Source organism: Propithecus coquereli, unplaced genomic scaffold (assembly GCF_000956105.1).
Source record: "Propithecus coquereli isolate 6110/MARCELLA unplaced genomic scaffold, Pcoq_1.0 Scaffold341, whole genome shotgun sequence".
NCBI classification, from domain to species: Eukaryota; Metazoa; Chordata; class Mammalia; order Primates; family Indriidae; genus Propithecus; species Propithecus coquereli.
In genome coordinates, this window is record NW_012149075.1 from 1,212,131 (window position 1) to 1,235,042 (window position 22,912).

Sequence of the window (22,912 nt, forward strand, 5' to 3'; positions counted from 1 at the left end):
CTTGAGCCCAGGAGTTTGAGGCTGCAGGGAGCTATGATCATGCCCTTGCATTCCAGCCTGGGTGACAGAGCGAGACCCTGTCTCTAAAAAAATACATGTTAATAAGTTAACATTTTTTGAGCTTTTACTCTATTAGTCAGCATAAGCTAGGCTCTGCTGAAGTGACAAAACAATAAAAGTTTGTTTCTCAATTTAATGCTACATGTCCATCGTGGGTCAGCTTGGGATTCTTCCCTCTGGGAGCTGAGCAGATGGAGGACCACCAGTTGGAAAGTTGCTATTGAGGCAGAAAGAAGGAAAGAGTGTGGCAGAGTCTATACTGGCTCTAAAGCTTCTGCCTGGAATGGCCGAAGCAAGTCACACGGTTACTTCCAACTCCAAGAAATGGGGAAGTGCAGTGTCACTTGGAGCCGGGCCTCATGACTGGCACTTGGACCGTGTGCTGAGTACTTAACTTATGACTCACTTAATCCCCACGAGAACCCTGCACGGGAAAGTACTGTTTTATATGTGAAGTTGAGGCCCAGAGAACTCTTACAGAGAGTCAGCAAAGCATCTGGGATTCTCACCCAGGTAGTGTGGTTCCAAAGCTCACCCTCCAAACCACCATGCCCCATAGTTAATTTAACGGAAAATATTAGGTGAACAGTAGTACAGGTGGGGTTTCAATACAGCAAAGAATCACGAAGGTGGTGTGTAAACATAAGAAGCTTATGAGAGGTGCTACGTGGTGGTATGAAGGCCGTGAAGGTAGATAGACCTGGGTTCAAATCTCAGCCCTGCCAGTTACCAGCTGTATGACCTCAGCCAAGCGTAAAACCCTTTTCCGTAGGGTCGTGTGAGTAGCCAAGAACTATAGACATGTACAGTACTTATGATGGTTCCCAGTGCTCAGGCAGTGCTGTAGATGTCAGTGAAATGAGGAGGTGTATGCAACGCCCAGCCGGTAGCAGGTCCTCAGCGTGAGCCGTGATGGTGGCAGTGGCACAGGGGATTTGAGACCTGCGTGTGCTGCCTCCTCTTGCATTCCCCACTGGAATCAGAGGTTGGGGGCAGATGCTGGGGTGCCTCAAATGCCGGGCTAAGAGTTTGGACCCTATTCCATAGCCCTGGAGAGCCAGTGAGAGTTTAGCCTGAGGATGGTTGCAGTGATCCTCGCCTGATAAAACGCTTGTCACGTCCACTATCTCTATGGCTCCTTCCTCCAGCCCTTTAAGAGAAGCAAGACAGCATTTTTAAGATCGCTGAAAGGATGAACGGGGGTGCCAGAAGGCAGGGGCCTGTAAGGAAGCTGTTGCCAGGATCTCAAAGAGAGGGTGGCAGCCTGGACTGGGGTGTCCACGGCACCGGAGGAGAAGAGGGCTGTGATCTAAGGATTTTTTGCCAGCGAGGGGGATGGGATGTGTGACAACATATCAGAAAGGGAGGAGGGGGAGGAGTCAGGGTTAACGGGAAATTCCAGCTTGCAGGAAAGTGATGGTTCTGGGAAAAAAATGGGGAAATTAGGAGAAAGGGCTGGTTTCTTGGGGAAGATAATGACTTTGATTTTATACCCTTGAGCATGAAAGTGCACAGCCTTCGAAGATGGCAGTGGCAAGACAGGGCGTGGGGACAGAACAAGCAAATGGGAAACCCGTCACTCGCGTTGGTTGTTTATTCGTGCATCACACTTCTACAGAGCTTGCTCTATGTCAGACTTTGTGCCGAGCATCAGGTACTGCAGAGAAGGATCGGCCGGTGGCCCTGCCTTCTGGAGCTCGTGGTCTAGGACAGGGAGGCAGACCTGTACATGAACAAAGGCGGTGATGTATCAGACTCGTTTCAATAGGAACTGCTCAGGCTGCGGTGGGCACAGATGACAGAAGACTTCACAGAGGTGGTGAGGTTGGAGCTGAGTCTTGGGAGAGGGTACATTGGGTGGCCCAGGACTTCTGGAGGATGGATCTGTGTGAATAAAGGCCTGGGGACGTGAATCCGCTTGGCCCATTAGGGAGGCAGCTTTGGTATGGCCACGGCTAAGGGTGCGAGGAAGGATGTAGGAAGAACTGTCACTGGAGGGGTGCTCAGGTGAGGAGGTGTATTAGTTACCTAGTGCTGCATAACAAATTACCCCAAGACCTAGCAGTTTAAAACAACAAACACCTATTATCTCATAGTTTCTGAGGGTCAGGAATCCAGGTGTGGCTTTGCCGGGTGCCTTGGGCTCTAAGTCCCTCATGAGGTTGCAGTCAAGGTGTCGGCTGGGGCTGTGGTTTCATCTGCAGGCTTGACAGGGGAGGGATCTGCTTCCAGGCTCACTCACGGTTGTTGGCAGGCCTCTGTGCCTCAGCACGTGGGCTTCTCACATGTGCAGCGACTTCCCCCAGAGTGAGAGAGCCAAGAGAGAACATGGGGAAGCACCCAAGACGGAAGCCACAGTCGTTTTATAACCTGATTTCAGAAGTGACATCTCATCACTTCCGCCATAGTCACTTCATTAAAAGCAAGTCACCAAATTCAGCACACACCCCAGGGCGGGAATTACACAGGCTGGGAATTCCAGGAGGTGAGATCACTGGGGCCATCTCAGAGGGTGCCTGTCACAGGCAGATTCTCAGAGTCAGAGCCTCTGGCTGCAAGCCGTGAGGGTGCAAGGTGATGCTGGGCAGGATGTGCCCAGCCCTGGCTCCCTTCCACTCCCATCTTCCCCTGGACCTGACGGCCCGGGCCCTGCCCAGCCAGCGTGGGTGTGAATGGGGGCCAGTCAGGGTGTGATTAATGAGCTCAGGGAGCCCAGAAGGACACCAGCTGCTGCTGTGAGCTGTGCTGCAGCCACCCAGATGTGGGGTTGCTCCAGCCAAGCCCCCCAGGCACCGGCCCTGCCGGCCCGGGACATGCAGGAGCGGTGATTACAACTCCCATCTGAGTGGTTGGCCAGCCGCTTTCTCATCGCCTAGCTTAGGGGTCCTCAGCCTTGACTGTGGGTCAGAATCACTTGACAAGTTGGTTAAAATGTAGGTTCCTGGGTCTGGCTCAAGCCTTTCCCCCAGGTCTGGTGGTGTGGCCAAGAATCAGCATTTTTAAACAAGCAGCCCTGATGATTCTGTAACAGGACCATTAGCTCAGATATGTGATGTGATAACACGCCCTTGGCTCGGCCAAGCTGGGACCCAAGGCCAAAGGGATGACCGCCGCCCAGCCCCAGCATCACCCCAGGGAGCGTCCATACTAAGTCGGGGAGACATTAGCAGAATCTCTAAGAGGGTGTGGTTTGAAAAGATCCATTTAATATTGAGATATAATTTCATAGGAAAAAATCCATCACTTTGTTTCTATGAATTAGAGAAAACGAGGCTGGACGAAGACTCCTTGGCAGATGGGGAGTGGGGGAGTCCTCGTGGGGTGTGGCCACCATCCCAGGGGTGGGCGCTGATGGCGCACAAAGGCTTGCTGTAAGTTCCAGATGCCGTCAGTGGTTTATGCAACTACGGGCTAAACTGACTCGATCTGACCAAGTTCCTCCAGTGCCTACTGTGTGCAGGGCACGGTGGGAAAGGGTAGGGGCCCGGGGAAGCCAATCATTCACCACGCACGTCTCGAGTCCCTGCTGTAAGCCAGGCACACACCAGTGGGGGAGAATTCAGAAATGAGCAAGACGGACACACTCGGGGTTGACCTCCCGAGTTTGTGGGTAGACAGGGGAGACGGAAAAAAAAGTTAATGAACAAATAAATAAACTCGTTGCAGACTGTAATGGGTAAAGAAAGGTGCAACCATAGAGATCAAAAAACGGATCTTATTGCTTCTCGGCCTTTTGGCTAAGATCAAGTGTAAAAAGCGGATCTGCTTCAGGAAGGGCTTCTTGGAAGAGGTGTCATTTGCGCTGATGGGCCTGGGAGGGCTGAGGGTACCTGGGAAACCCTGACGCGCAGGGTTTGGCGTCGAGTGGCTCCTGAGTGAGCAGGGGACTCACCAGACACACGGGAACAGGCAGAGCGTGGTCCTGCCAAAATGAGGTCCCTCCAGGCAGAGCACTTTGAGAGCATGAGGAAGAAGACATCTCTTTTAACTGGGGTCTGGAAGGCTTCAGGGAGGAAGTGGCATTTGAATTAGGCCTTGAAGAATGAATAGGATTTGGATGGGCGAAGGGAGTGAGGGAGGGAATTGTGGGTCAGGGAACTGCAGGATAAAGGCCCTGAGGTGTGACAGTACAGGACATGCTGGATGGTGGCTGGTGCTTTGCTGGGCGTAGGGGCCAGGGTGCGACTTTCCCCTATGTGCTCGCCTATTCACTATTCACTGGGTGCCTAATCTGGGCCCGTGCTGGCCGTACAGCTGCCAGGTGAGGACCCCTGGGACTTCCTTGAGCTCTGGCCCCTGCCCCTACCTCAGTCCCCAGCATCCTCAGGGTCCCAGTCTGCACTGGGGCTTCCCACCAGCAAGTCTGCCAGGAGTGGCAGGAGGTGTCCCTGGAATTCCTTCTCTGCAACAGCTGCTCCCACCCAAAGCCCCGAGTCTGTTTCTCCGACTCTTTCCAGCTCATTATAGGTTTGATTGTCAGTGTGCCCTGCCTCAGTTTCCCCAAGCCTGTCTGTCTCTTGATCCCTACTTCCCTTGGTCTCTCCTTGCCCACATCAGCCCCTCTTCCTCCTGCCCAGGAGGAGCCCCCAGCCTAGCCACTTTGGGGGGCCCTGCCCTCCTCTCTCCCAATAGCCGACCCGCATCTGTAACGGATCTGGAGGCAGTTCCACAGCGAGCCTGATTGCTGCGATACTATCGGGGCGTAATGGGATTTTTAATATTTAGCTTGGATGGGGAGAGGGGCTGCTGGCCAGCTCGGGGTGGTTGCACGCACATGTTGATTCGCTTGCTCCCGCTCAGACTCCCCGGTTCCCAGCTGCTGGGCTTCTCCTCCCAGTCGCTCCCTCTTGTCCACCCTGCCCTGCTGTGCGGCCCCCGGCCTGCTGTCTCCCCCACCCATGGCCTCTCCTTGACCTTGGCTTTGGAGACCTGGTTTCAAACCCCAGCTCTGCCGCCCACTAGCCGCGCGACCTGGGACCAGCAATTGACCCTCTCCCAGCCTTTGTTTTCTCATCTGCAAACCAGGATAAACAGAAGGGCTGTTGTGCAGAGTAAATAAGAAAATACCTAGAAGAGTGTTATAAAAATAAGAACAAGGACTTTTATGAACACCGTCTTTGCCTATGAACAGTTTGGGTTTTTTTCTGGGTGAGCTTTTTATTTTGAGGAAAAAATAACTTCTCCTGTCACAAAAGCAATGCATGTTATTTATAAAATCTTTAGAAATTACTGATAAGCAAAAAGGAAAAAAAATTAAAATCACCCATCAGCCCATCACCCAGAGATAACCACAGTTAAACTGGTATAAATCTTCCCAGGTATATTTATGTGTATTTACACATATTGATTTTTTTTGAAAGAAAAAATGGACTCCTGCTTAACATACGTGAGGATTTTTGACTTGATAATATTTCGTGGACATCCTTACATGTCACGTTAGAGCTACAGCATCGTTGTGGGAGGCTCTTAGAATTCCATAGTATAAATGTACCACGGTTTATCTTCTACCCCTCTATTGATCCACAGGTAGGTTGCTTGCAGAATTTCGCTGTCTTAAACAAATGCTGGGGTGAACTTCATTGCTCCTCTGTCTTTTTCGCCGCTGCTGGTATTTACATAGGATACATTTCCAGGCTTGGAATTGTGGGGTCAAAGGGCGCGTACTTTTTTTTTAGAGCTTTTGATACACGTTGCCAAATTACCCTCCAGAAAGGCTAGGCCGATCCTGGCAGCAGGATCTGAGAGTGCCTGTTTCCCTGCATGCTCACCAGCATGGGATATTATGCCCGTGGCTTTATTTTCTGTTTGACACCCAGAATCCTGTGCTTCCCCAGCCAAGGTAGGGAGGGGGCCAGGGGTCTTCTCTGGGCCCTCAGAGTTGGATCCTGGACCACCCTTGGGGTGGCCTCCTTCCCACCCTGCTTTCAGCTCCAGGCCTTCTCACGGAGCAGTGGCCCAGATGTGTCTGGGGGAGTCTGCAGGGGTGGGGCGCGGTCAATCGTGGGGGAGGGGAGGTGGGAGGCCGCCAGCTGGCAGAGCCTGTGCTGGCTGGGGAAGGGTGTGAGGGTTGGAATGCAGGGTGGGAGGGAAGGCCCAGACCCCCACACAGAAAATTCTGCTGCTTCTCTTCAAGGGCAGGGTGGAGACACACAGTTGGGGGAGGGGAAGGGGTAATAGACAACCCCTGAAGACCTCCAGGCTAGACCAGGGCTGAGACCACACAGGCCAGCCTTTTGGGAAGGGGATTAGGTGGAGACCCCGGCCAATGCACTCAAGCTATCAGATCTTTGCTCTTAAAAACAGGAGAAGTTCTACACTGTCCCTCACTTCCCCTTTTCTATCCACCCATTGGTCCCTCTGTCCATCCATCCATCTATGATACGTCCAACCATCAAACGCCCACTGAACACAAGATTTTGCCTTTTCTACTTCTTGGAGGGGTCAGTAATGTCTTCGTAGGGGACCAGCAAGCAAATGCATATTGAGTGTCTTTTATGTGCTGGCATCAGGGGGTCCTAGGAAAGATCAGTCACGGCCCCTGGCCTCAAGGGCCACCCAGCCCAGAGATGTGGGCAGACACATCTGTGGACGGAGGAGGTGCAGGGGGCCTGGTGTTGTGCTGAGGAAAGCAGAGCGGCAGGAGGAAGCGGACAGAGGACCCAGCCCGTCCGTGGGAGCAGTGGTCAGAAGGCGGCTCTGGGGAGAGGGAGCGTGCGAGAGGAGGTGAGCGAGGGGCAGGAGTTAGCCAGGGCAGGAGAAGGTGCCAGAGTGCGTGCTCCAGGGGGTCACTCCAGCCCTCTCTCCTGTCTGAGTCAGCGGAGTGGCAGGATCTGGATATCAGGGTGGGAGATGATTCTTCCTCTCTGCTCTTCATAATCCTGGTGGTCTGAACAGGAAATATGGGGTAATTTTGGCTCCAGAACAGCTCATTCATTTTTCACTCAAATAACTCCCTGGGTGCCTGCTCTGCACCGGTTCCCGGGCTCGGTGTGGGAGCTGCCTAGACCATGAAGGCCCTTCTTGCCCTCCTTGGAGAGTCCAGTCTGGGGTGGAGGAGACAGCTCCATCAGTAACTACAACCTTGGGGCACTTATGAGGGAGTGGGGAGAGTGCTGGGGGGGCTTCCTGGAGGAGGAACCATTTTCCCAGGGCTTTGGAGGATGGGAGGAACCAAGAGCAGAAAAGGAAATTAGTCCAGAAAAAAGATGGTCAGAAATGATATTAATTTGTTTTTAACTCTTCCCTCTGGCTTACCCCCTGGAAGGGTGCAGCCCTCCAGGGAGGAGCCAAGGAGAGGTGTTCTCGGCCAAGGGAGAAGGGTGGGAGGGGCTACCAGGGCTTCAGTTCCACTGCTGTCAAAGGCTGAGGGAGGCAGGCGCTGAAGGGAGTCCTAAGTGGCCTGGAGAGGCCCGAGACGGGAGGTGGCAGGTGCCACCTGTGTGCCCAGCACTGTGCTATATTCCATGCTTCCATAATCCTATTGAATCCTCTGTGATATTACTATCTCTCTTTTACAAATGATGAGACTGGCTTCCAGAGAGGGTAATCAAGTTGCCCAAGGCCACACAGCCCCTAAGCAGTGAGCAGGAATTGAAGCCTGGCCTTCTCCGTCTTGCTGAACTGCTACTGACCTGAGCAGGCGGATGGCAGATCGCCGTCCCCTGTTACTGCTGAGGCCCGTGTCTTGTCCACCTGGCCACCGAGCCTCCACCCCACAGAATCTGTGGAGGGGACCAGCAGGGTGTGATGGGAAGGGTCTCGGTTTCCTTACCTGAGAAATGGGGACATGAAACCCTGCCCTGCCCACCTCTAGGTCACTGAGGAGCCCTGAGATGGAAGTGAAAGGAGTTTGATAAGTAACTGGCTGAGGGACTCACGTCCAGGATTGTGGGACTTCAAGGGTTGGGGGGTGGCACTTCTGGGGCAACCAGAAGGGTTTCTCAGGGGAGGAGGGAGGCCGTGCCTGAGCCTTGAAGGAGAAGTTGCTCTCCTAGCAAGAGGCAGGATGGAGCACAGCCCTGCTTGGGGGAAGCCCCCATGAACCTCTTCTCCTCACGCCGAGGGGGCACAAGGCCTCAGGGAAGGAGCCTCCCACCCCGGCTAACCTATGGCCGGAGAGAAAAGTCCCCATCTGTCCCATACAGCGTCTACCAAATGCTTCCTCACGCTGGCCCTTCCTGCCCCATCGCCTTGAATCCTCCCATCAGATTGGGAAACTGAGGCCCAGGCCAACGTCATACCCTTCTTAGGTGGCAGAGGCAGGTCTGCGCTTTCATGCCTCCCATTTCTGATTCCTTCTGCACCCGTAGTCATCCTGACCCTCAGTCGCCCTGTAGGTTTAGGTAAGGTCATCCCCATTTTACAGAAGAGGAAACTGAGGCTTGGAGAGGTTAAGCAGCTGCTTCAAGGTGACAAAGTGAGGAAGGGGCAGGATTGAACGCAGGCCATCTGACCCTGAGCCCTGTGCTGTCTTCTCTCAGCCCCAGACTGGCTCATCCGCACCCTGAAAACGCCAGGTTGATGGGTTTGGTCACAGGCTGCCTCCAGAACGTTCCAGCAGGACCATAAACAGCTGGGGAAGTTCCCCTCCCTCCAGCCGCTGCCTTTTCATCTGGCTGGGCTTCGGGATCTGGCAAGAGAGGCCCGTTTATTGAGGAAGTTTATGCGTTTAACAGTTTAAGCCTTTCTAAGCCTGTGGTACAACAGGATTTGGGAGCCGTTAACAATCCTGTGTGGTTAAGAGATTTTCATTGCTCTGCGGCAGCTGGCTCAGGCCCCAGTGGCCTGCTCTGGCCTCCGCCCCACCCTGTTGGGGCACCCCTCTCCCCACCAAGGGGCCCTTTGTCCTCAGCCCCCCTCACTGCTGCTTCTCCCTGCTTCCCCACCCAAGCTTCCAGGTACGAACTTTGACCTCACACCTCACAAGAGCAACTGAGGCCCAGAGAGGGCAAAGGAATTGCCCTAGGATGCACAGCAGGTGAGAGGCTTGAACAGAGAGCTGCCTGAGTCCCTTCCCCTGTCCCAGACTCCCTGCATTGTTAATTCCTCACTGGCAGAACTTCCAAAGCCCCTGTAAAACCAGCATCTGTTTGATCCCCACCAGGCCTTCGAGGCAGGGGGATGGGGGCGGCTTGGCCAGGTTCGCTCACCTGGTCAGGTACAGAGCTGAAATCCGAACTCAGGCCTCCTGAAGTCCTAATGAGAATTCACACCACACCAGACTGGTGGGTTTTTTTCCATAGCCTGGGGGGGAAATGCCGTTTGTAATTATAATGTCTTACATATGTACAGTATTTATTTACTTACACCCTGCTTTGTTCCAAAAAAGATTGGAGGCTGCTTTTGTGTAACATTTGGTCTCACCCCATGAGATACTTTGATCTGAATGGTACCCACACGAGAGCGGCACAGCAGAGGTTATTATCACCACTTTGGAGACAAGGAAAGCTGAAGCCAAGAGGAGACGTGACTTTCCCAGGGTCACAGAACACGGCGGGGGGCCGAGCCTGGACCAGAAGCCAGTGCTGCAGCCTCCTAGGCCGGGGCTCTTTCCAGAGCCCTGGTCATGTCTAGGATGTCCAGGCAGACAGCCCTGCCTGCCCCCCTCCACCTCCTCTTCTGCAGGGGTGAGGCCCCAGGGCTCCCCTGAAACTAGACAGGAGTCTTTTTCTCCTTCCTGGGTGGGAGGAGAGGATTGTGTGAAGAGGAAGGAATGGGTGGATTTGGCAGGATGGGAACAGGCCCCTGACAGCCTCAACTGGCCGGTGGCTGAGGGGCTCTCGCTGGTGTCCCAGGCTTTCCCTGTCTCTCTCCACGGAGCCCTGTGGGGGTTGGATGACGTTGCTGTTTTAATCACAGATATTTGTTTTCTGGTCCTAGTCACCTGTCTGCCCAACCAGCCAACAGGCCACGGAGAGGGCCACAGAGGCACATCACTCCCATTTCACTTGCACCTGAACGTGATACATGCATTTTGTCTCTTGTTCTCTCTGTCCCCGCTGACCCCACAAATGAAGGAGGCTCAGGCAACTGCTCGCCAAACTCAAAATTACAAAACCTGAGGCCCAGACGGGCACGTTGGCTCATGCCTATAATCCCATTGCTTTGGGAGGCCAAGGTAGAAGAATCGCTTGAGGGCAGGAGTTCGAGACCAGCCTGGGCAACATAGTGAGACCCCATCTCTACAAAAAAAATAAGAAAAATTAGCCAAGCATGGTGGTGCGCACCTGTAGTCCAGCTACTTGGGAGGCTAAGGTGAGAGGATCACTTCAGCCCAGAAATTTGAGTCTGTAGGGAGCTATGATTATGCCATTGCATACCAGCCTGGGTAACAGAGCGAGACTCTGTCTCAAAAGAAAAACAAAAAAAAAACAAAAACAAAAATAAACTGAGGCCCAAAGATGTTAGATAAAATGACATGTCCAGGGACCCAGCATGCAAACTCTGGGTCCTCCTCTCAACTGTCTGCACCTCTTGCTGGACTCTAATTGTAAACAACAGGAACGAGTCCAGGGAGGAGGCAAACACATATTGACTGAGCGTCACTGTGCACAGGCCCGTGCCCCAGGCTTGGTGTGACACTTTGCTGAATCCTTACAGTCCCCAGAAATTGAATGTGACTGTTACAGAGAAGGAAGTGGAAGCTCAGAGAGATTAAATAACCCACCCAAGGCCACACAGCTAATGGACGGTGGAGCGAGAAATGAAATCCAAAACCTGTGCTCGTCCCACCGGAACCTTTGTAGTGTTTCATTGTTAGTCAGTTTTTTTCACACTTGTTCTCTCGTTTGGTTCTTAACAACCTTAGGAAGTAAAAGGGGTATTATCCCCATTCTTCAGATGAGGAAATTAAGGCTTAGCAAGGTGAAGTGACCTGCCCGAGGCTCACCGCTAGAAAGGGTCAGAGCTGGGACTAGAAAGGGTCACTGGGTCGGTTTGATTCCGAAGCCTGGGCTCGGGCCCTCATGGGCCCCCTCTGCTCACTCCTGTTCCTAGACCTCTCGTGACTGTGTCATAGCAGACATTTGCCCCCCTCATGCCACTAAAACAGCTTATCATTCAGGACTCCAGTGACACACGTGTTGCCAGTCCCATGGGCAGTTCCCAGACTTCTTCCCTGACCTGCCAGCAGCATGTGACCAAGCGACCACTCCCTCTTCTGGGGCCACACTGGCTCCGGGGGTCCCTCCTCCCTCTGTAGGTGCTTGGCCTCTTCTCTTTCCCTGGCTGCTTCCATCTGGCCCCACAGCTCCAAATGCCTTCCCCGAGCTTATCTCCAGCCCGGACCTCTGTTCTGAAGTCCCTACTCGCCTGCCCAGCTGCCTCCTGGACACCCCCAGCCTGCTCCCCCCCCCCGCCCCTCCAGTCTGTCTCCACCCGCAGCCAGTGGCATCCCTAGGACCCTTACCCTGCTCGGAGTCCTTTGAGGCTCTGTCTTACACAGAGCAAAGCCAAGGTCCTAAAAATGGCCCCCAAGGCCCCCATGATCTGTCCTCCCCTCGGCTCTCTGACCTACCCCCTCCATTTCCTCCTCGCCCTCCCACTCCAGGTTTGCCGGCCTCCTTGGCTGTTTCTTCTGCCTGGAATGTTCTCTCCTCAGATATCCACACTGGTTGCTTCCTCACCTTCTTCACGTCCCTGCCTAAATGTCAGCTTCCCACTGAGGTCCCCATCACCCAGTTTTTATGCAGGCACACAGCCTGTCCCCCCTCCCTGGCGTTACCTCTCTCCATCATCCTCGCTGCATACTGTATATTACTGTATACAGTACTGTATACGTCTGACGTACTGTGTATTACTAGTGTGTCCTCTACCGCCGTCTCCCCGGGCGGAGTGTAGGCTGCGCGAGCACAGGCATTTCTGTCTGTCTCGGTCACCGCTGCACTTCCAGTTTCTAGGACGGTGCTTAGGTCGGAGTCTCACCCACCCTAGTCTCAGACCTTGGACCCTCCCAACCCTGGTGTGAGTGACGCTGCCCACAAAGGTCCTTGGAGAGGCTGGAGTTCCTCCTGCCCCTCTGGAGGGCTCCTGGGGGACCAGCATGGCCGGGATGCCCAGCAGGTCTGTCTGTGGACGGGACAAACATTTCTAGGCACAGAGGGAGGGTCCTTATTCTTGGTACTCAGGGTTTCCCTAAGATCTCAAGTCCTTCTTGGAGCTGGAGGCCTCAAAGAGCACCTATCAGTCTTACTCATTGTTTTGCATTAACAAACATAATCTCAGCCTCTGCTCCGTTCTCTGCCCTGGGCTGACGGTTCAGAATCCCCGCGATGTGGTGTTAGATCAGAGCCTGCTCTGCAGCTCATTGCCCCCACCATGTGCCTGGGTCTGTGCAGACTCAGAGCTGGAAGAGGGGCTGGAAAGAGCCTTGTGGGGAGGAGAGATCCCTGCCCTGCCACTTACTTGGTCAGATCCTTTTCCTGAGCCTCAGTTTCCCTGTTGTTAAGTGGCACCGATAGTCCCAGCTTCCCAGGGTTTGAAGGGGCTCAAAGGAGTAAACGGAGCTCAGAAGACAGGAGGAGGATATGAAGGAGAAGGGTTGTTCTGCTCCAGGAAGAATGTTTCTCAGGGGAGGAAGGACAGCCCAGTGCCCGGCAGAGTTCCTAGAAAGCAGGACAGCGTGTACATGTCTATGGGGGGTGGCAGGGTAATGGATAACCTCTCAGTTACAAGCAAGCCTGGACACACAGCAGGTGCCTAATATGTGCTTGTGGAATGGCATTGTTGTAACTAGCCAGGGTGCTTTTATTGAGCAGCACAGGAGCTGTACAGAGTCAGGGTGCCTGGGTCCAAATTTGGGCTCTGCCCCCTCTTGCTCTGGGACCCCGGCAGGGCACTCCCTCTCCCTTTCCTCCCACCCCCAGAGCTCAGTGTCACCATCTGTAGAATGACTTTTAGGCACTAACAGCCTCTGATTCTGTTCTACGTGGTCCTCGTGGTGTCCCTCAAAAGGCCATCAGGGCAGCCGTAACCATCTGTGACAAGAGGACAATGAGCAGGAAGATTTAGCAAAGTAGGTAAGAACCAGCTGCCTGGGTTCAAATATTGGCTCTGACATTTACTACCTATGTGGCCCCGGACAAGTGACTCTCCTCCAAAAGCCTTGATCTCCTCATCTGTAAAATGGGTATAATAATATATGGAATGTTACAGATCATGTTATGAAGACTCGGGGGAGATAATAGAAAGAAGCGTTTGGCGCAAGGTAGCGTAGCATCTGGCACGAGGAGTGCCGTCAGTAAATGTTAGCTCTGCTGATCATAGCCTGGAAATTACTGTCCCCCTCCCCTTTTGTAGATGAGGAAACTGGAGTTTAGCAAAAGCAAGTGACATGCTTCAGGCCACACAGCAAGTAAGTGGCTGTCACTGAACACAGGTTGTTGGAGCAGGAGATGTGGCCTCGGTGAGGCTTGGCCGCTGTGTAGAGCTATCTTTCTCCCCATGTCCCCAGCAAATTCTGGGCCCAGGGCCTTATGTCAGCCTTAGAGAGAAAAGGTTCTGCCCTGGGGGGACATGCAGGCCTGACCTGGTACCTGCAGGCTCACACTGGCTCCTTCCAGGAAACCAGAGGCAAGTCTCCAGTTTCCCCCTTAAAGGCATCGCCATCTGATTAGCAATACTTTAAAGACCAAAGAGTGGTCACTGGCCTTTTTGTGCCGTCGGGGCAGGCCTTGTAGCTTTGGGAGCCCCATATCCGTATCCCTGGCAACCCTGGCCCTGAGCTGACCTCCCCCCTACCCCACTGTCAGAGCCGTCTGTTTGTAGAAGCTCCCCAGAGAGCTGGGAGGGATGTGCACGCATGTGCTGGGTCAGCATGGAGCGTCCCTGGTGCGCATGCGTGCGTGCTGGGCCTGCTGGGAGTAGTTTGCATGCCTGTATGTGCACAAGTGTACCCACTGAGCCAGCACCTGCATGTGCAGTTGGAACGTCTCTGGACCTGTGAGCATGTACGTACATTTCAGGGGTGGGCTAGGCACGTGCACCCGCCTGTGCGGGTCACCCTGGAGCCCGCTGTGAGTCTTTACTGCCCCTGTATCTTGTGTGTTCCTGTGTGTGCCTCGCCTGCCCCGGCACATCTGTGTGCAGGGAGAAACACACCCATGTGCGTACTGGGTCAATCGGACAAGTGATGCCTAAAAATGTGTGTGCGGCACCAAACAAGTGTGTGTATCCGACGGCGGAGGGAGGTCCCCATCTGTGTGTGTAGCCACCGCTACGTGAGCACATTCACTGGGTCATGTAGGTGTGTGTGTGCATGGGTACATACCCACCTGCAAGGAGATCGGCCAGAGTATACATATTCGTATGTACATGTGCATATTTTATCAAGTCAGTCGTACATGCACTTGAAAATGGGTATTTGTGAGCACGTGTGTGTGTGTGTGTGTGCGCATCCTGGATCAATAGACACACACACACACACACACGCACTTTCTGGGGGCCAGGATGTCAGGGCCATTGATTTTCTGTCTCTCAGAAATTCCCTTTGAGGTCCTGTTCATGTCTCTTTCATGAAGGGAAGTCGGTGGTTCCAGCGTTCTTAAAGCAAACAGGGCCTGTTTTGCACGGAGGCGCCATGCCTGGCCCACCCGCCTCCCCCACTGGTTGTGCACACGAACACACACACACACACACACACACACACACACGGGCCCTGCAGAGTTGCAAGGGTCGGCTCCCCATCTCCTAGCCATGTGGCCTTTGCCTTTTCCCTTCACTTCCGGAGCCTCGGGTTCCTGCTCTACAGGCTGGAGGTGACAATGTGAGTAGTGAAGCCCTGGGCCAGGCTGGGGCTTGTCGTGCCGCTCTCTTCTGTGCCGCTCTCTTCTGTGCCGGTGTTATGTTTGTGAAGCACTTCCGCCTTCTTCCTGGGGACAGAGGCTGTGTCTGCTGAGCAGGCCAGCAGAGGAGCTTAGGGAAGGTCCACAGAGGCTGCCCCACTAGGGGGGTCTTCTGCTCCAGCACTTGCTGATGTCCCTCCATTTCATCCTGGCCACCACCCTGTGTGGCAGCTGGTTTTGTCCCCATTCCGCAGAGGAGGGAACTGAGGCCCAGAGAACTGCAAGGACTTGCTGAACCTCACAGGGAGCAGGTGGCAAGCTGGGACTAGGACCCGGGGCCTGGTGACTCCCGGGAGCCTTCCGGCCGCATTCCAGGAATGCTTCTGAGAGCAGGGGGGAGTAAGAGGCCGGGTCTTGAAAGATGCCCAGACCCCACGGGCGGGGAAGGTCCAAGACACCTCGTGAGCAGCCGCGCGAGGGCTAAGCACCGCCTGGAGGAACCGGCCTCAGCCCTGCCGCCTGCTCGGGCTCTCCCTTCCCCTCCCCCTCCAGATGGGCAGCCCCGCGCGGGGTCCCCTCCTGCCCCTCTTGCTGCAAGTCTTTGTGGCCCGGGAAGAATGCCTCTCTTTATCTCCAGGACGCCCCTTCCCTTTGATTCTCCTCTCCCCAGCGTTTCTGCTGACCTCTGCGTGTTGGGAATCCAATTAGAGGAGCGGACCGAGAGAGTGACAGCCGCGCCGAATCCCGCCTCGGCCCTTCCGAGCACGCTCGGCCGAGCTGCCAGCGGCGCGGGGCCTGCTTGTCATGCTGGGCCCTGCGCGGGGCTTTGTGGGGATTAGCTGCCGGGGGGTGGGGCGCTCGCAGATGGGACCCGAAGTGATGCTGGTGAATGTCACGTCCCGGCGGAGAGTGAAGGAGGGGGCCCACCCAGCGCTGAATCCAGCATGGGGAAGAGGAGAGGAGGGAAGGGGGGCAGGCTGGCCTTGGCCTATAGGGGGTGCACAGGGGTCCTTTGGGTCCCCATTTGAGGCTTGGAGGGTAGAGCTGACAGCCAAGCTCAGATCTGCCTGCCGTGGGGCGGGAGTGCCAGAATTTCCACTTGGGAGGGGTTTTGCCTGGTGGATTTGATTGCAGGGGTAGGATATTGAAGCCTCATTTGCAAAATGCTTTACATATGATGGGAGGACAAGGAATGGGGAGGGGACAGCCATTGAGAGATGTGTCTAAAGAACTTCCCGCCTCCAGCCACCCCTTGGCAAGGCCACCAGTCTAAGGCCAAAGACTGTGCCCTTCCCCCCCCAACAAGAAAAGTAACGTCCCGGGTTAAAACCGAAGAAAACGAAGCCCCAAAAAGAAAAAAAGCCGGCCCAAAAAAAAAAAGGCAAGCCAAGGGGAAACCGAAAATCCCCAACCCCAAGACCCCGGGGAACCCCAACCCCCAAGGCAACCAACACCCCCCAAACCCCCAAAACCCCCGAAGGAAGGAAAGCAACAACAACCCGGAACAACAAAAGCCCCAACCCCCCCAAAAAAGGCCGGCCACCAACCAGGGCCAAGCCCTAGGCCGGGCCAAAACCCAAAAGGGCCGCCCAACCAGCCCCAGCCCCCAAGAACCCAAAAGGCAAAAAAAAAAGGAAAACCCGAAGCAAAAAGGGAAGAAACCGGGAAGGAAGAACGGGAAGGCCCAAAAAGGGGAACAAGAAGGGGAAAAGGGAACAAAACCAACCCGGGAAGCCCAAAAAGCCTCCCGGAAGAAGGAACAACCGAACCGAAGACCGGAAGAAAAACAAAAAAAACCCGAAAAAGCCCCGGGGAAGCCAACAAGGCAACCGCCGCCCCCCCGGCCCAACCCAAAACCGCCAAGGCCGGACAAGGCCGAACCACCCCCAACCCCGGGCCCCCAGTGGGGCTGTGGCCACCTCCCGGGCCTGGCGGAGTTGGCAACCTCTGGATGCGCAGGATCTTCAGGAAGAATCACGGTTAGAGAGGTCAGGAGGCCATCGGAGATCCGGCATCCCTCCAGCTGTGCTGGGCGCCGCACACGCCCTCCCTCAGGGCTCACCAGCCCCGGGAGCGAGTGAGAATACAGGTTCCAAGCGGCAAAAGGGCTTGTTGAGGCTCACGGAGCATGTTAATTTAGGGACCCAGCATTTAAAGTCAGGGCCCCATTAGACCTTTCCCACCACCCAGGCCGCTGCAGCCAGTGTGCGTACGCACTTGGTGGGTTGGTTGGTTGGTTGGTTGTTGTTCCCCCCAGCACAGCACCTGGCACATAGTAGGTGCTTAGCAGGTGGGTGGTGGATGAGTGGATGGTCGGAGAAAACCAAGCAACCAATCAATCAATTCTTCCTTACCTGGTGCCTTGAAAAAGAAAAATAACAAATCTGCACCACCCCTCATCTTGCCAGTGAAGGCTGTATTAAATATGAATTAGTCTTTCAGCTTAGTTCTCTCAAACACAAAATGCGGAGGGTGAGTGGACCCCAGAGATCAAGAAAGACACCCCAGTCAGCCTCCCACACACCCTGGTCTGCCTGGGCCTGAAAACACACTCCGCCACTCGCTCACACCCAGAAACACACGCTCACGCCCGCTCACATTCAGGACATATTCACACCCATCCACAGAAACACACTCACACTCACTCACGCTCGGAAGCACACGCGCAGACCCACTCTCTCACGCATCCTCCCCTGCCCCCCGGGTTGGTGCCCGGGTCTAGGACAGCAGCTCACTGACAGCCCCTCTGGGGACCTCCCCACCCTGCCCACCTGCTCCAGCTGGGGCCCCTCTGGGCTCCGCCTGGCCCTGCTGCTAGCTCTTCCCCACCTCACACCCTCGCTGCCCTCCATTCTCCCTGAACTTGACTCCTCCTCCCTCAGCTGGACTCTCCCTCCTTCTTTTTGTCTCTCTGTCCCCTCCTCCTTCGATATCCTCTTCCTTCTTGTCTTCTCTGTGTGTCTCTCTCCCTCCCTGCCCCAGCCCCTTCCCTGTCTTCCTCCTTCGGCTCCCTCAGGCCCCAAGGGGACACCTGCCAGTGCCTGGACATGCCAGGGCCCTGGGAGAGAGCTGTGGGCTGGAGGGTGAAGCCTCTGTCCTCCACCCAGGCACACTGGGGTCATGCTGGGGTCAGAAAGCAGCTCCAGCCTTCCCCCCTGGGCAAGGGCCGGGTGTACACACTCGGGGCGGCTCCCCAGTCCCCTCACCTGCAAACTGCTGGCCTGCCCTGCCAGGCTGAGCACCCTCTCCTCATTCTCCAGCGTGTCTGCTATGCGTACATTTACTGAGCAGGTTGGGCCTAGGCACAGGCTTTGCCTTCACACAGCGCCGGCTCCAATTCCCTCCACGCCCTGAGCAGGTGCCTCCACCTCTCTAAGTCTCAGTTTTCTAATCCGTGAAATGGGGGCAGGAGAGTCTGCCTGGAAGGGCTCAGTGCAAGACTCAGATGAGCTAAAGCAGGCCTGACACGCAGTAGGTGCTCAGGGGTGGTGTGGAAGATGAAAGGGAAAAGGAGGGCAGATGAGTGGGAGAATCCACCCCCTGGGACTCTGGGGACACGCCCTAGAGCCATGATCAGAGCCCATTTGGCCCTGAGGTCAGTGAAGGCAGAGTGAGGGGCCAAGGTCAGGGGTTACAGGAAGTCAGCCCATGGAGGCTTTGGAGGACCTCTGTCCTGGGTGACGCTGGGGCTGAGGCCTCAGTGGGAGCCACTGGTGGGGATCCGGCCCGAGGCCTGGCCACCTTAGAGTGTGTGTGTCACTCTTGGCGCTCCTTCCCGCCACCCGCCAGGGCTAGGATCCCGCAGGTGTGGGAGGAACCACGCCTCTGCACTCCACGTCACACATGGGTCATCTCTGTGCCCCATGCTGGGCACAGGGGCCTGGCCTGTTGATTCTGAAGAGACTTTAGAAAGTGGGTTCTGAAGGGGCAGAGTGGTGCCTGGTTGGGCATCACCCCATTTGTGTGTCTTTGAGCCACACTCAGCCTCTCCGATCCTCAGTTTCCTCACCAGGGCCCTTGAATAGATTAAACAGGGGACTGCCGGCCCAGAGTGGGCTGGGGTAACTGTCTCCCGACCTCCTGGGGTGCTCCCCGAGATGGGCATTCCAGACCTGCCCTTCGCCAGGGCCTGACTTGGGCCCTCCCTTTCAGGAGCCGACCCCCCTCCCACTGCCTGTGGAGCTTGGCCCTCTGCCCCCTCTCCACCTCTCTGCGACCACCCAGCCCAGCCAGCTGTGAGCAGCCCCCTCTCTCCCGCCCACCCTGGACCCCGGGGTCAGCAAGCCTTCAGGGGGTGGTGGGGCAGGGCTGCGATTCTTTTGGGTGGGGGTAGAGGTGGGGGTGAGGATGTGAATCAGGCAGGTGCACACACACACACACACATGCACACACACACACACACACGCGCGCATGTGTGAGAGAGAGAGAGAGAGCGCACGCGCACACTGGCGCATATGTGCCTGCCAGGGGGCCTGCAGATGTGTCTGAGGGTGAGGCTGGTGGAAGAGAAGACAAAAGAGCGGAGTGAGCGAGCAGCCACCGGGGTGGGAGGCCGAGCCCATTTGTATGCAGCAGGGAGCAGGAGCCCAGCAAGGCCGGCTCTTCAGAGCAGTCTCGGTTCCCAGGGCGCGGAGAGAGCTGAGACCCTGCACGCCTGCAGAGCCCTCCCTCACACGCCATCCAGCCAGGCCCCAACTGTACAGGTGGGGAAACTGAGGCTGGGAAGCCACATAGCAAGTGACTGGCAGAGCTGGGACTGGAACCCAGCCAGCCTCCTAGACCAGGGTTCTTCCCATCGATCGAGTGCCTTCGGGGACTCCAACCAGGTATAAAACTGGATAAATGAAAAAATGAACAACGACCACTGATGCTTGTAAAGCGCCCTGTGCAAACATTCAGTGATAACTCAGGAATCTTCACACAACCTGTAAAGTATGTGCCGTTTTTATCACCCCCCCCTTTTATAGGTGGAAAAACTGAGGCACAGAGAGGTGACGTAACTTGCTCAACATCACACAGCTTATGAACTATAGAGCCAGGATTCAAACCCACGGCTGGTTCCAGAGTCTGTGCTCGCTGTACCTCTTAGAATATATTAAAAGTCCTTGAACGGCAGGGACTGTCACATCTCTGTACCCCCAGCTCTGAGCACTGGCCGGGCACATAGCAAGTGCTCAACGATGCTTGCTGCCTAAGTGAATGAATGAATGAGCCAGGGGCTTCACCACGAGGATGTCTTCCCAGGCCCTAGGAGCCCAGCTCCTCAGCACGGTAGGGTCCTACTGCATTTGGCCCCTGCGGCCCCCACCCCCATCCCCACCAGGCAGGTGCTAGCTGTGCCCTCCACAGGGCCAGGCCCCACAGGGACAAAGCCGGGGGCGCGCCTGGGCGGCCCAGCCCCTGTGCAGGCTGAAGCTGCTAACAGGCTGGAAATCTCTTTTGTCAAAGCCTGCACTGCCTCCAACCTCCTTTAATTAAAGACAATTAGTGCTTTCAGCCCCTCTGCACAGCTCAGCTCCCCTGTTTGCAAACACACAGCTGCGGGAGCTTTGTGGGCCCCCCCTTGCCGCCGCCCCCCAGCCCCACTTTCCCAGAGACACACAGAGGTGCCTTTATTATCAACGCGCCGGCTGCAGCACCAAGAGCAGGCGCCTCTGCTTCAAGACAGGATGGGAGCACGTCCCAGGGAGGGGGGGACGGGAAGAGCGGGGGACCCTGGGCTGGCCTGGCACATGTGGGCTGTGGGCCCTGCTCTTCGAGGAATAGCCTGTGGGTGCCAAGTCCAGCTGGGGCACCTTCGAGGGACCTGCCACCTTCCTTACTCCCCTTCTGTCTCCTCTGTCCCTCTGGGCCCTGCTTCCTGCAATTTGGGCTGTTGTGTGTTTTCTCCCAGGACCTTGTCTCTGACCTGGGCACTGTAGGGCACCGATACTGGCCCTGAGTACTGCCTTAGGAAGGAAGGAAAGGGAGAAAACGCTTTCATTGAGCACCTGCTGTATGCTAGGCCATAGAGACTCTGGAACGTAATTCTGAAGCATCCCCATCTTACAGACGGAGATGTCAAGGCTCCGAACGGCTCAGTCACTTGGCCCAGCATGACGAAAGTGGCAGAACCAGCATTTACGGCCAGGCCTTCTGACCTCTGGAGCTGAGCATACTAGTCAGATCTAAGCCTCTGAGGAGCCCCAACTCCTAGAGGCCAAAGTGTCAGCTGGTCCAGCTCCCTGCCGGCCTCCGCCCCCGTGGTCTGAGCCTGTGCCTGTGCCAGGCAACCCCTGGGTGTCGGAAAAGACACAGCTGCAAGCATGCCCTCCAGATGGTCCCAGTAAAGGGAAGATGACGCTGACAGTCCCTTACACGGTGGCGGTGTCCTGGGCTAGGAGAAGGCTCTGCAAAATTCTTGGGCAGCACAAAGGAGGGGGTGCGTGTTTGCAGGGAGAGGTGGGAACATTTGAACTGGTCTCAAGGGATGAATAGTTGTTCTCAAAAAAGAGGACAGTGGGGCAAGAGTATTCTAGCGAAAGGCCAAGAGCATAAAAGAAATTCCAGGAGAGGTGTCACTGTGCCCGTCATGGATGAGGGGACAGGGGCCCAGGAGGGCTGGTGCCAGAAGGGGAGCCCGGCCTCCCTCTGAACTCAGTACCGCACCTCTCCCCTCTCAGCTGCAAAGGTGGGACTGTCTGTGCTCACCTGTGTACCCCAGGACCTGGCCCAGTTCCTGGCCCAGAGCAGGGGCTCCGTAAATACCTGCCGAGTAAATGAGATGCCCCGGCGATGGCGGGGAGAGCCCGTGGCTGCCTCTCTGCCTTTCTGGGCCCAGCGCAGACATCACAAACGAACCACGGCCTCTTCCGCCCAGTCCGGCGGACCCCCGGGCAGACCCCCGGAGTGTGGTGAAACTGACACGTTGCCGCAGAGTCAAGACCAACGCTCACATTTCACAGATAAAAATATCTAAACAGGATGCTTCCGAAGGGGAGGAAGAGAGAATAATAACAGTAGCCTAACATTTACTGAGTGATTTCTATACGCCGGGCACAGTTCTAAGCTCTTAATGCATGTTTAATTCCCGCAACGCCCCTAAGACATGGGTGTTAATCTCTGTCTTCTCATCTCACAGAGGGGACAGCGAGGCACAGAGACGTCAGGTAACTTACCCAACGACACATACCCACACGTCGCAGGGCCAGGACTCCAACCCAAGGAGCTTCACTCCACAGTCACGCCCTCACCCGCCATGCCATACCGCCTCTCCTCCATCGGTATGGGACCTCGTGGCCCCCGCCCTGGCCACCCTGAGGGCTGGCGTGTGTCCAGCCTCGCTAGGAGGCCCTGGCTTCTCCCATCCTGATGGAGACCAGAAAGCTGAGTCAGAGGTGGCGGGGCTGGGCCAGGCCTGGGATCCGTCTGCCTTTCGGCAACTCCGGGCCAGTTTCCTCCAGCCCGGACAGCTTCCTGGCGGTGTCTCTGTGGGCCCTTTCAAGTCCCCTGGCACCCCCAGCCCCACTTCCTGTGACCCCTGGCCCCAGCCTGACCCGCTCCACTCAATTTCCCAAGAAGAGTTGCAGAAGCTACAGGGTCTGTGTGCAGAGACGGGAAAATTAACGAGCTGCTCCTCGGCAATTGGCAGTTTCCAGGCACCAGCTGGCCTGGAGTATTTACTCGGCACCCTCAGAGCAAGACAATTAAGTGGAGCTTAGGCTGGGGTGCAGAGATGTCCACAAATCGAATGGAAGCCCTCTTAAGATGTTTTTCCAAGGGATCAGTGCCTGAGAACAAGTTTCCAGGGAACTACATCCTTTATTCATTCTTATTAATACATGATATGTTAATATACATATCTATTCATTCGTTTATTTAGCATTTACTATATGCCAGGCTCCCTATCTTGTTGAATCCTCACCACCTTTCTGCAAGGGAGACATAATTATGCCCATTTTACAGATGAGGAAACTGACTCCCAGCAAGGTTAGGAGACATCTCCCAGGTCACACAGGAAAGCTGGGACTTGAACCCAGGACTGTCTAACTGCAAGCTCCTGCTTCTTGCTGTAGAACAGACTTCTTTCCCGG

The 22,912-nt window shown here is 55.5% G+C and overlaps 1 protein-coding gene across 3 annotated transcripts in view; it reads left to right on the forward strand.

Moving 5' to 3' along the window:
* The window catches only part of EPHB2 (EPH receptor B2), a 180,320-nt gene that overhangs the window by 66,924 nt on the left and 90,484 nt on the right, over nucleotides 1–22,912 (forward strand). The window lies entirely within an intron of this gene.